General features: G+C 38.3%; 2 non-coding genes across 2 annotated transcripts; one reads left to right on the forward strand and one right to left on the reverse strand.

Annotated features, from left to right (window-relative positions):
* The first annotated feature begins 1,433 nt into the window (after nt 1-1,433).
* LOC131232177 (small nucleolar RNA R71) lies at nt 1,434-1,540 on the forward strand. Its single transcript, XR_009164792.1, has one exon. It is a non-coding gene; the product is annotated as a small nucleolar RNA R71 (small nucleolar RNA).
* A 1,968-nt stretch (nt 1,541-3,508) lies between these two features.
* Nucleotides 3,509-3,615, reverse strand: LOC131231992 (small nucleolar RNA R71). Its single transcript, XR_009164603.1, has one exon. It is a non-coding gene; the product is annotated as a small nucleolar RNA R71 (small nucleolar RNA).
* Nucleotides 3,616-14,449: the final 10,834 nt, after the last annotated feature.

Here is a 14,449-nt window from a genome sequence, read left to right on the forward strand (position 1 = left end):
TTTCAGCTCACCAAGTCCTAGCTGCTCATACACAGAATATGGTAACAAATTGACGCTCGCCCCTAAATCAAGCAATGCCTTCTCAATCTTATGATCTCCTATGACGCAAGAAATGGTAGGAGCTCCTGGATCCCTAAATTTAGGAGGGGTGTTGTGTTGAATCATGGAGCTGAGTTGCTCCGCAAGGAAGACCTTCTTATGAACATTCATCTTACGCTTTTGAGTGCATAAATCTTTAAGAAACTTAGCGTAAGCAAGAACTTGCTTGATAGCATCAAGCAACGGAATATTGATTTGCACTTGCTTAAACATGTCCAATATCTCATTAAAGTTGTTTCTTTTCTTAACCGATGCCAAACGTTGAGGAAAAGGTGCTTTAGGCACACAAGATGGCACATGAGTGGTTCCTGGAGAGTCAAAGTGTTGTTGGACTTTGGTGCACTAGTATGTCTGTCTATTTCATTTTGATCTTCCGCATTGGACTTAATTCTTCCCCGGGCATCTCTACTTTGTTCTCGATCTGTTTACCGAACCTAAGGGTAATGATTGATTTGGCTTGCTCATGATAATGTTCTTAGTTTGAATTAGAGCCAATCTCATACTGTCCTTTTGGATTTACCACAGGTTGACTAGGGAACTTGCCCTTCTCTCTCTCTCACTCAATGTGGTAGCAAGTTGACCCAACTGTACTTCCAGCTTAGCAATGGATTGCGCATTTGCATGTAAACTCTGCTGGTTTGCTAGTAAAGTATATTGGGTGTCTTTTTGAAATTGAAGTGAACTCTGCATAAAGAGATTGAGTGTATCCTCAAGAGATGGTTTCCTAGATTGTGGAGGTACTTGTTGATACTGTGGGAACTGCTAAGGTTGTTGACTGCCAACTTGGGAGTAAGGTTACATAGGAAGATATCCAATGATCCTCCTTGTTGTGGTCCTTTTGCCCAAGAGAAATTTGGATGTCTAGCCCACCCTGGGTTGTAGGTGTTTGAGTAAGGATCATTTTCAGTTCTCCTAAAGGTGTTCATAGCGTTCACTTGTTCAGAGAGAAATTCTGAAAATCCTGAACTAGATGGACAAGACTCGTAAGATGGGCGAGACTAGAACATATGACACATGACTCGACCTGAGTTGTTTGTGGAGGTCCATTGTTTAACATTAAAGCATCCACTTTCTTTGTCAGGTTATCAATTTTGGCATAAAGATCTGGCGTGACTCCTACCTCATATATACTCCCTTTCTTCAGTGGTTGAGGACTTCTTTCACCTCTATTTGAATCGTCCCATTGCTAGGAGTTTTCACACAAGGTTTCAAAGAAATTCCAAGCTTCGACATCACTTTTGGTCATGAATGACCCTCCACTGGTGGCGTCAACCATGCGACGGTTTTGGGGTGTCAGACCGTCATAGAAGTATTGAACCTGTTGCCACTTTTCAAAACCATGGTGTGGACATTTAAGAAGTAAATCCTTCCATCTTTCCCAACATTCATGAAAGTGCTCACCCTCTTTTTGTGTGAAATTCGTAATTTCTCTACGGAGAGCATTAGTTTTGTGAACCGGGAAGAACTTGTTTAAGAACTTCTTAGACAGTTGGTCCCATGTAGTGATAGACCCAACTCCTAGAGAATTCAACCATGCTTTCGCCTTATCTTTCAAAGAAAAAGGAAAAAGGCGCAAACGGATCGAATCGTCTGAAAAGTTTTGGAACTTAAAGGTAGAGCAAATGTATAAGAATTCTTTCACATTATGATATGGATCCTCCTTATCTGAACCATAAAAGGAGGGCAACAATTGTATGACCCCAGGTTTAAGTTCAAAGTGTGTTGCCGTGGTGGCAGGCAACACTATACATGAAGGCGCATTGAATTGGACAGGAGCTGAATAATCTCTAAGAGCTTTAGTTCCATTCTCTTCCACCATTTCAAATAGGATGTTTCTAAATCTTCTACGAAAGGTTCTTTCTATTTCAGGATCAAAAGGTGCTAGTTCTATGTTCAGAGATCTACGTCCTAGCATAAACTATGTTATTGCAATGTAAGAAAGAAAACTAAACTAAGATGCAACCTTTAGAGAAATAAAAATAAAAATTATGAATTTCTAAAAACAAGAGAAAGCTATGTAAACGAGAATTGGAAGGAAGAACCCAGAAAAGGATGTTTGAAGATTTGGGAGCTCCTCCTTTTGAAGACAATCTTATTTAGCAGCTTCCTTCCTCAATTCCTGTAAACATAAAAAATAAAAATAAATTAAATTTCCTAAAATAATGCTAGAAGAAATCCTAAGCAACGGTTAATCTCTAAAAAAGAAAGTTTCTAATATTAAAAATAAAAAGCTAAGTTAGTTTCTAAAAAAGGGAAAATTTTCTAAAACTAGAAAATAGAAAGTTACTTGAAAGAATAATCTAAATCTAAAATTAGAAAATAGAAAATTTCTAAAAAAGTAAGCCTAAAATTAGAAAATTTCTAAAAAATAAAACCCTAATTCTAAAAGTAGAAATTAGAAAAAGTAGAGAATTTAGAAAGGGATTACCAAATTAGAAGTTTATGTCAGGACCCTACAAAACAGGAAACAGGTTAGTTTCTAAAAAAAAACTTTAACCTAAAGTTAGTAAAAACCTAAGACTATGAATTATGATAAAAGAGAATCCTAAATCTAATTGGACCGAAACAGTCCCCGGCAACGGCGCCAAAAACTTGATGTTTTATTTAAACCAACCTAATTTTTTTTTTTGAAAGATTAGAAACTTTCTTTTTTAGAAATTAACCGTTGCTTAGGATTTCTTCTAGCATTATTTTAGGAAATTTAATTTATTTTTGTTTTTTATGTTTACAGGAATTGAGGAAGGAAGCTGCTAAATAAGATTGTCTTCAAAAGGAGGAGCTCCCAAATCTTCAAACATCCTTTTCTGGGTTCTTCCTTCCAATTCTCATTTACATAGCTTTCTCTTGTTTTTAGGAATTTATAATTTTTATTTTTATTTCTCTAAAGGTTGCATCTTAGTTTAGTTTTCTTTCTTACATTGCAATAACATAGTTTATGCTAGGACGTAGATCTCTGAACATAGAACTAGCACCTTTTGATCCTGAAATAGAAAGAACCTTTCGTAGAAGATTTAGAAACATCCTATTTGAAATGGCGGAAGAGAATGAAACTAAATCTCTTAGAGATTATTCAGCTCCTGTCCAATTCAATGCGCCTTCATGTATAGTGTTGCCTGCCACCATGGCAGCACACTTTGAACTTAAACCTGGGGTCATACAATTGTTGCCCTCCTTTTATGGTTCAGATAAGGAGGATCCATATCATCATGTGAAAGAATTCTTAGACATTTGCTCCACCTTTAAGTTCCAAAACTTTTCAGACGATTCGATCCGTTTGCGCCTTTTTCCTTTTTCTTTGAAGGATAAGGCGAAAGCATGGTTGAATTCTCTAGGAGTTGGGTCTATCACTACATGGGACCAACTGTCTAAGAAGTTCTTAAACAAGTTCTTCCCGGTTCACAAAACTAATACTCTCTGTAGAGAAATTACGAATTTCACACAAAAAGAGGGTGAGCACTTTCATAAATGTTGGGAAAGATGGAAGGATTTACTTCTTAAATGTCCACACCATGGTTTTGAAAAGTGGCAACAGGTTCCATACTTCTATGACAGTCTGACACCCCAAAACCGTCGCATGGTTGACGCCACCAGTGAAGGGTCATTCATGACCAAAAGTGATGTCGAAGCTTGAAATTTTTTTGAAACCTTGTGTGAAAACTCCTACCAATGGGACTATTCAAATAGAGGTGAAAGAAGTCCTCAACCACTGAAGCAAGGGGGTATATATGAGGTAGGAGTCACGCCAGATCTTTATTCCAAAATTGATAACCTGACAAAGAAAATGGATGCTTTAATGTTAAACAATGGACCTCCACAAACAACTCAGGTCAAGTCATGTGCCATATGTTCTAGTCTCGCCCATCCTACGAGTCTTGTCCATCTAGTTCAGCATTTTCAGAATTTCTCTCTGAACAAGTGAATGCTATGAACACTTTTAGGAGAACTGAGAATGATCCTTACTCAAACACCTACAACCCAGGGTGGGCTAGACATCCAAATTTCTCTTGGGCAAAAGGACCACAACAAGGAGGACCATCTGAAAATCCTCCTATGCAACCTTACTACCAAGTTGGCAGTCAATAACCTCAGCAGTTCCCACAGTATCAACAAGTACCTCCACAATCTAGGAAACCATCTCTTGAGGATACACTCAATCTCTTTATGCAGAGTTCACTTCAATTTCAAAAAGACACCCAACATACTTTACTAGCTAACCAGCAGAGTTTACATGCAAATGCACAATCCATTGCTAAGCTGGAAGTACAGTTGGGTTAACTTGCTGCCACATTGAGTGAGAGAGAGAAGGGCAAGTTCCCTAGTCAACCCGTGGTAAATCCAAAAGGACAGTATGAGATTGGCTCTAATTCAAACTAAGAACATTATCATGAGCAAGCCAAATCAATCATTACCCTTAGGTCCGGTAAACAGATCGAGAACAAAGTAGAGATGCCTGGGGAAGAATCAAAGTCCAATGGGGAAGATCAAAATGAAATGGAGAGACATACTAGTGCATCCAAAGTCCAACAACACTCTGACTCTCCAGGAACCACTCATGTGCCATCTTGTGTGCCTAAAGCACCTTTTCCTCAACGTCTGGCACCGGTTAAGAAAGGAAACAACTTTAATGAGATATTGGACATGTTTAAGCAAGTGCAAATCAACATTCCGTTGCTTGATGCTATCAAGAAAGTTCCTGCTTACGCTAAGTTTCTTAAAGATTTATGCACTCAAAAGCGTAAGATGAATGTTCATAAGAAGGTCTTCCTTGCGGAGCAACTCAGCTCCATGATTCAACACAACACCCCTCCTAAATTTAGGGATCCAGGAGCTCCTACCATTTCTTGCGTCATAGGAGATCATAAGATTGAGAAGGCATTGCTTGATTTAGGGGCGAGCGTCAATTTGTTACCATATTCTGTGTATGAGCAGCTAGGACTTGGTGAGCTGAAATCAACCAAAATAACACTCCAACTAGCTGATAGATCTGTCAAGGTGCCCCGTGGTATTATTGAAGATGTGCTAATCCAGGTTGATAAGTTTTATTTTTCAGTGGATTTCATTGTTCTAGATGCTCAGCCTGTCCAGAATCCTACAAGTCAAATCTCGGTTATCTTAGGACGTCCATTCTTGGCCATATCCAATGCAATCATAAATTGCAGGAACGGAGTTATGAAGCTCTCCTTTGGTAACATAAAGATTAAACTCAATGTTTTCAATGCTGGACAACAAATGTCAGACTCGGATGATATATTTGAAGTAAACATGATTGAGAGTCTAGTGCATGACTCTTTCCTTGAATCTTCCGAGGACGCTCTTGAGACTTGTTTAACACATTTTGGCATAGATTTTAACATAGAAAGTTCCATCCAAGAAGTCAATGCATTGCTTGGCTCTAATCCAGAAATAGATACAACAAAATGGAAAGCTAGAGTGGAACCTCTTCCACCTTCTGAGTCTAAACTGGTCCCGTCTATTGAGAAACCACCCAAAGTCGACCTTAAACAATTACCTGAAACTCTCAAGTATGCATTTTTAGGACCTTCTGAAATCCTGCCTGTCATCATAGCTGCTATCCTTGATAAAGAACAGGAGGGTAAGTTGCTTAATGTACTGAGAGAACATAAGGCAGCTATTGGGTGGACAATAGCGGACATAAAGGGAATAAGCCCCACGGTGTGTATGCATCGTATTCATTTTGAAGAAAATGCAAAAACATCGCGTGAAATGCAAAGGAGGCTTAACCCTAACATGAAAGAGGTCGTTCGGGCTGAGGTGTTAAAATTGTTAGATGTTGGTATCATTTACCCCATTTCGGATAGTACATGGGTTAGTCTAGTGCAAGTTGTTCCTAAAAAGTCTGGGATTACGGTGAAAAAGAATGAGGATAATGAGTTAGTACCAACACGCATGACTACTGGTTGGCGAGTTTGTATTGATTACCGTAAATTGAACCTGGTCACAAGGAAGGATTACTTTCCTCTTCCTTTTATAGACTAGATGCTTGAGAGATTGGCAGGGCACAGCTATTATTGTTTCCTGGATGGTTATTCCGAGTATAATCAGATTCTCATTGCTCCCGAGGATCAAGAGAAAACCACATTTACATGTCCTTTTGGTACATATGCCTATCGGCGTATGCCATTTTGGGTTGTGTAATGCGCCTGCGACCTTCCAACGATGCATGATGAGTATTTTTTCAGACATGGTTGAGTGTTTCCTTGAGATTTTCATGGATGATTTTTCAATTTTTGGCTCTACATTTGATGAATGTTTATACAATCTATCTCTTGTCTTGGAAAGATGTGAAAAAATGAACCTAGTATTGAATTGGGAAAAGTGCCGTTTTATGGTTCAAAAAGGGATTGTAATCGAGCATGTTATTTCAAGTAAAGGCATTGAAGTTGATAAAGCCAAGATTAATTTAATTTCTAGTCTTCCTCCACCCAGAACGGTTAAGGAGATTAGATCATTCTTAGGGCATGCAGGATTCTACAGGAGATTCATTAAGGATTTTAGCAAAATTTCTCGACCCTTATGCAATTTACTAGCTAAAGATGTTGCTTTTGTCCTTAATGATGAGTGTCGGCAAGCTTTTGATAAGTTGAAGCATTTACTGACTTCCGCTCCAATCATCTAACTACCTAATTAAAGTTTACCTTTTGAGCTTATGTGTGATGCTTCGGATTATGCTGTTGGAGACGTCCTAGGACAAAGATTGAACAAAATGCCTCATGTCATTTATTATGCCAGTAGGACTCTAAATGATGCACAACTCAACTACTCTACCACTGAAAAAGAATTGTTGGCGGTAGTATTTGCTTTAGACAAATTCAGGTCGTATCTCATAGGGTCAAAGGTTATAGTATTCTCAGATCATACAGTATTGAAATATCTTCTTTCTAAAAAAGACGCTAAACCTCGATTGATTCGGTGGATTCTCTTGCTATAAGAATTCGATATTGAAATTCAGGATAAAAAGGGTTCTGAAAATGTGGTAGCCGACCATTTGTCTAGACTTGTCTTGGAGTCCACAGTGGACCCTTTGCCAATGAACGAGTCTTTCCCTGATGAACAACTTCTAACTATTTCTCAATTACCTTGGTATGCGGATATTGTAAACTATTTTGTTACAGGTCAACTTCCTTCTCATTAGACTAAACAAGATAAATCCAAATTTCTTGCTGAGGTTAAACATTTCTTTTGAGATGACCCATACTTATTCAAAATTTGTCCTGATCAGATTATTATGAGATGTGTGCCTGAGAGTGAGTTTCATAGTATAATCTCCTTTTGTCATGATCATGCATGTGGTGGTCATTTTGGTTCAAAGAAAACAGTTGCGAAAGTCTTACAAAGTGGATTTTATTGGCCTACACTGTTTCGAGACACCCATGCCTTTTGCTCAACATGTGATAAATGCCAACGTACGGGTAATATTTCCCACAGGAACATGATGCCACTTACCAATATTCTCATTATTGAAATATTTGATGTTTGGGGTATTGACTTCATGGGCCCATTTCTCCCGTCATTCAATTATGTGTATATCCTTGTGGCTGTCGACTATGTCTCTAAGTGGATTGAAGCAGTGCCATGTAAAACGAATGATCACAAAGTTGTGGTCCGTTTCTTAAAAGAAAATATATTTTCTCGTTTTGGCACTCCTCGAGCAATTATAAGTGATGGGGGTACTCATTTTTGAAATAAACTGTTTGAATCTTTAATGAAGAAATATTCCATCACTCATAAAGTTGCAACGCCATATCATCCACAAACAAGTGGTCAAGTTAAGGTGTCAAATCGGGAGATTAAACAAATTTTAGAGAAAACGGTTCGCCCCGATCGTAAGGATTGGTCGCAACGTTTGAATGATGCTCTTTGGGCATATCGTACGGCTTTCAAAACCCTGATTGGAATGTCTCCGTACAGGCTTGTCTTTGGGAAAGCCCGTCACTTACCTATGGAATTAGAACATCATGCTTATTGGGCCCTCAAAACTTTTAATTTTTATTTAAACAAGGCTGGATCACACCGTAAACTTCAACTCAATGAGTTAGAAGAAATTCGAAATGAGGCATATGAGAATGCAAAAATTTATAAAGAGCAGACAAAAATCTTCCATGACAAATCAATTCTTCGCAAGACATTTGAACCGAATCAGAAAGTATTATTGTACAATTCCAGGCTACGCCTCTTTCCTGGAAAATTACGTTCGCGATGGTATGGTCCTTATTGAGTAGTACAAGTATTTCCTCATGGAGCAGTTGAGATTCAAAATCTAACAGATGGGAATATCTTCAAAGTAAATGGTCAACGGCTGAAACCATATTTAGATGATTTGGTGAACAAAGATGTTGAGGAAATTTATTTGGCGGACCCAGGTTATCAAGATTGATTAATTCATGGTCTATTCTTGTCTGGCTGAAGACGTTAAACTTAGCGCTACTGGGAGGCAACCCAGTTTTTCATTCCATTTCACTTTTCTCATTCATTAGTTCAATGTTTGTGGGTAGCATTGCTGCAAACCCTCACGAGACTACAACTAGTCCACTAGGGGTAACCTAGGGGTTTAAAGGCTTATTGCATATGCTAAATGCAATCGAGAGCACCTGCGAAAGTGGTATAAATAGGATTTTCTTTTTGCGTTTTTATCATTTTTCTTTTGTTGATTTCTCTCTTATGCTGACTCGCTCTTACATGGATATTTTTTGGAAAGCCTCTAGATTCTTTCATACATGTACTATTTGTCCATCACTCCTCTTTTACTTTTGTTATTTCATGAGCATTGTATGTTTATTTCTTTTACATTGAGGACAATGCAGATTTTAGGTTGGGGGTGGGCGATTAGGTTACCTCATCAGTATTTTCTTGGTCTTGAGCACAAATTGTGAAATTTTTTTAAATTTTTCTGGAATTTCTTGTGCATTTGAAGTGATTTTGAAGGATAAGTGTGATTTTAACATTGCAAGGTACAGAATGTCGGTAATTTATAACTCTTGGATTCAGCCATCTTTTAGATTTCACAGTTAAGTTTGAATTGTTAACCCATGATTAGAACTTTTAAACATTGATTGAGTCATGATCTCACATTTCACATCTCGATTGCACATTAAGGTTCCGTTCCAACATTGAATGATTAACTTGGTAATCACCAAGCATGAAAGGAACCAGCCTGAATATTTTTAGCTTCGGTCTATAAATAAGAATTGAAAGAAAGGGTGAGTCGAATAATCGTCATCATAGGTTTGCTCCCTATAGATGAAGATTCGATTCCCCATGGTTGACATGAGAAAAGGGTTAGGTGTACAATCTTTACCATAGGTTTGCTCCCTATAGGTGAGGATTTGATTCCCTTCCTTGGCATTACTGTTCATGGAAAAAAAAAATCAAAGGCTGATAGAATGAAAAGTTAATCTGTAAGGCAAGTGTTGGTTTCAGTTTTGGTTGTCATGAATTTCATTGCTAATTACCAACGATATCATGAAATTGACAATTGGATCTCTTAATGATTATAAGTTGAGATTACACTATACACTCATGGAACTCGATGTTTAGAATTGTTCTAATTAATGGATTAACATTTTGAACTTGATTATAAAGTTTACCATGAGATGGATTCTAAAAAAAAAAAAAAATACTGCTCACCATTCATGAATCCTAGAATTTTCGCATCTCAATTATTGGTTCACAAGTCACTCGGGTTCACAGGAATTGTCTTTTATTTCTAAAATTATTTTTCGCATGTTTTGCTCGGGACTAGCAAAATGCTGGTTGGGGGTTGTGATAAGGGTCGAATATTGCATATCAGACCCTAATTATTGCATGATTTTACCTACATGATAATGCTTAATGGAATATTTTAATTATATTTTTGTTGCAGGATGAAATCAGGAGCGTTGATGGAAAAAGAGTACTACAAGCATGGATTTGACACTCCGAAGTCACCAGAGCAAGGGACGCAATCCAGAGAACTAAGACTGAAGAATTTACATGCCAGGGATCCGAGAAAATCAAGCCGTTTACGTTAAAAATGCCCGAAAATGGTCCATAATGCAAGATCACATGGTTTCCGCCATCCGATTGACTCGAAACTTCATACATGGGATGGGGGGCATAAATAAACCGTACACATAAAATTTCAACCATTTCATATCTCGATAAGTGGCCCAACGGCCAGATCAGCCCATTAATTTCCAGTTTGGGGTCTACCTGCAAGCTGCATATGCCTCATCTTTGGTGTCAACACTTTAAATTATATGGAGAACCATATGGATGGAGGAGATTTGGTACATATATCATGATGGACCTCACATGTGCACTGCATGCACACAGTGCGGACGCACACCAGCCGTGCACCCATACACTCAAGGTCGGTCAGCAGGCGCTGACCGACAAAATATAAAAAAAAGGAAATTTCCGTTTCCGGCTTCGCAAAAACGTGAAACAGGGACTTGCGGTCCCCTGTTGTGGGCCACCATCACGATTCATAGGTCCAATCTGGACCGTCTATTAGACCATAATGGCCCATATTACCATCGCCTAGGTGGCGGTATTTCAGATGGCAGCAGAGATCGGTTTTCAACCATTCAAAAGCAGAATGGATGGCAAGAAGCGAAATCACGTGGGCCGCATCAGCAGACAGTGAAAACCGTCCATTCTCGACCGAAATTTCATGCTGCATCCAATGGACGGCTTGGATTTATCTATATAGCAACGAAGTGGGCCCCACCAACGTCACAGCGCGGTCAGTGCGAAAGAAGACGCCGGACGCTGTTCGACTTTTGCAGCGGTTTTGGCCCACCATATTTGATCAGATGGAAGATCTGATCCGTCCATCATGTAGAGAACTCGAAAACGTCTTAAGGGACGGTATTTATTTGGAAACTGAGTGAGGAAAGAAGAGTGGTTTTGCGTCTGAACTTGGCTGCGTAAAGAAGTTACGCACACTGGTGCGTAAAGACCTTTCCACCGACTCTTTGTACGCATCCCAGCACATCTCTCCACCGCACCTAAGAGCTATAAAGGAGAGAAGAAAGGCTCGTTTTCAAGGGGAAAAAGGGGCTGGTTTTTAGGGAGAGAAGAAAGCAAGAGAGAAGATAGGGGAATCTGTGGCTGGACGTGGAGCTGAGAACAGAGAGAGACAAGGGAATTCAAGAGCAGAGATCCAGGGAGAGCTTGGAGGAGAGCTTGGAAAAAGAGAAGAAAGAAGGGAGGGAATGAAGTTTTACTTTTATAAATCTTATTTTTCCATCTTCCTAATTAATTCCATGAGTTGCTAATCTCTTAGCTAGGACTGAGATGAAGCCCCTAATTTGAGTAACTCTTATATGTGTTGATTTTATCTGAATTTGATTGGGTTGTTTCTTTCTCTAGTGTGCTTAACCGAAATCTTTGTACTTCTCCATTCTATGAGCTTAACCAAATTGTAGATGTGGATGTTGTTTGGAATATTATTCTAGGTGCTTGTGTCTGACCATGAACAGGTTCCTATAGAGGAAGAAACAAGAATCTACATCTCTTCATGCCTGATCATGGATGGAAAGATGTGATCCATATGCTTTAAGGAATTATACATTCTGTGTGCCTGACCAAGGACATAGAGTGAGCTTTATTTATTTTGATATCAATCTGAATTAGGGTGAATCAACAGGTAGAACAAGGTTTATGATAATTAGGGGTGGATTCGAAAGTCCTAGTCTTCTCCTTGATTGAATTTTTCTTATTGCTCTCGGTTATCTTTCCATTGATTTTTGTTTAGTTTACTCAATTACTAGCTCAAATATTTGTTGGATTAGTTAAGAAGAGTCTTTAATTTTGAATTGTGACAACCAGTCTTCGTGAGAACGATCTCGTAATACGTACCATATCTACATCTAATTCGTATACTTGCGAGTTTAAAATCATCTAAATCAGGTTGGTTTAAATAAAACATCAAGTTTTTGAAAAAAAAAATGAAAAAAAATGAAAAAAAAAAAAGAAAAAGGATAGAAAATAAAAAGAAAAGAAAAAAAATAAAAAAAAAAGAAAAGAAAAGAAAAAGAAAAAAATAATAATAATAAAATAAAATAAAAATAAAAAAAATAAAATAAAATAAAAAAATAATAAATAATAAAAAAATTTTTTAAAAAAAAGAAAGAATAAAATAAGAATAAATAAAAAATAAAAAAATAAAAAAAATAAAAAATAAAAAAGAAATAAAATAAAAAAAGAAAAAAGAAAAGAGTAAGAAAAAAATAAATAAATAAAAACCTTTGATTTTTTATTTAAACCAACCTGATTTAAATGATTTTAAACTCGCAAGTATACGAATCAGATGTAGATATGGTATGTATTATGAGATCGTTCCCACAAAGACTGGTTGTCACATTTCAAAATTAAAGACTCTTCTTAACTAATCCAACAAATATTTGAGCTAGTAATTGAGTAAACTAAACAAAAATCAATGGAAAGATAATCGAGAGTAATAAGAAAAATTCAATCAAGGAGAAGACTGGGACTTTCGAATTCACCCCTAATTATCATAAACATTATTCTACCTGTTGATTCACCCTAATTCAGATTGATATTAAAATAAATAAAGCGCACTCTATGTGTTCACACCCCAAGTGCAGGGTTGTGATGTAGTAATAAACTCGGTAAGACCGAGGTCGAATCCACAGGGACTGAAACCTGTACGTTATCTGAAAATAACCAGATCTAGAACTAGGCTAAGATGAAATATAAACCAAATGTGATTTGAGGAATAATGGTGAAATATTAATCTAAACTTAAAGAATTTAGAGGAAGGGAACTAGGGATTCAGAGGATCCACTTGTAGAGATCAGGGAGATCTTATGCCTGCTTCATGGATATTATACTGAACTTACTTGATATAGTTTCAAGAGATGAAAGGTATAAGAATTAGGTATGATTCCATCATAAATCCATGCCTAAGAGACAAAGTAAACAACAGAACTTAGACCAATCCATAACCAACTAAAAGATGTCTGAGTGTTAGGAAGGATTCCATCATCCAACCATGTCTATGAGACGATGGCGAACAACAGGGTTTCCGAACATCAAAATAAAAGAAAAGGAATTATTCAAGCCATCACAGATCTACTGTAATTTAAATCACAACAAACCATTAATGACTAAAAGAATTTCTTAAATCAAAACAGAGTCAATCAGTTCAGTTCAAATCAAACCTGTAGAAGCTCCCATCACGCCACAAGCTTCACCTTTTAGCCCTAGCTAAGAGATTTAGCCTAACATAATCATAGGAAAAAGAAGAAAAAAAAAATACATAAAAATTCCAAACACTTCTCTCTCCGCCTCTCTTTCTCTATCTGACGTCCCCTGTTCAAGCATACCCTCTTCTCCGCATTTGGAACTCTTTTTATAGCTTTTGGAGTGGTGGAAATCAGATTTGAGAAGCTATCGCACGCGCAGCGAAAGCCTTTTCGCAGCCAAGTTTGGGGCTTCATAACTCTCGCGTTCCTTGCATTATTTCTGTAAAATCAGCGTCTCTTGAAAGTATTTTGGCTGGCCTACACGATGGACGGTTCAGATCTGCCATATGATCAAAGATGGTGGGCCACAACTGCCTGGAAGATCAGATTTCGCGGATGTGCATAGCCTTTCGCACGTCCGGCGCTGACGTGATCGGTGGGCCCCACAGAGGTGTTTTCGAGGAAATCCACCCCGTCCATTAGATTCAGGACGAAATTTCAGTCAAGAATGGGTGGTTTTGAACGTCCATTGACGCGGCCCAGAAAAGAAATCACCCCAAAAATTATTTTGAACGTCGCAGGATCGCCTGTTTGTAGCCTCTGTATCGCGCATGTGTGCTTGCATGGGTCCAAAAGTTCAGCAACGTTTTGTAGTAGTCGAGGCCCTCTACACGATGGACGGTTTGGATTGTCCACTGGGACAATGTGTGGGGCCCACTAGCGTTCGCAAAAATGGACAGCGTTCATCCGTTATACAACGCTTAAAACGGCAATTGCGGTTTGGGAAGAAGACGAGGGTCAGCAGCGCTGACCCGCCTTACGTGGTTCGGTGCAGCTCGGCACGTGTGTACCTCGTGTACACACGCTGTATATACGGGGCCCACTGTAATGTTCTATCAAAATCCAAACCATTCATTCGATTAATCTCCCTATTTAAGGCGTTGAGACCAGATTTAAGGCAGCTTCAGATATCAGGTGGGCCCAGAATCAACGGTTTATGGGCTGATCTGTCAGTTGGGGCACTTCCATAGTGATCCGAGGGCTGAAATTTGATATGCATGGTTAATTTATAGCCCTCAGGCCATGTATAAAGTTTTGAGCCAATCAGATGGCGAGAACTATGTAATCTTGCATTTTTC

The sequence above is a fragment of the Magnolia sinica genome, chromosome 17 (assembly GCF_029962835.1).
Source record: "Magnolia sinica isolate HGM2019 chromosome 17, MsV1, whole genome shotgun sequence".
NCBI classification, from domain to species: domain Eukaryota; kingdom Viridiplantae; phylum Streptophyta; class Magnoliopsida; order Magnoliales; family Magnoliaceae; genus Magnolia; species Magnolia sinica.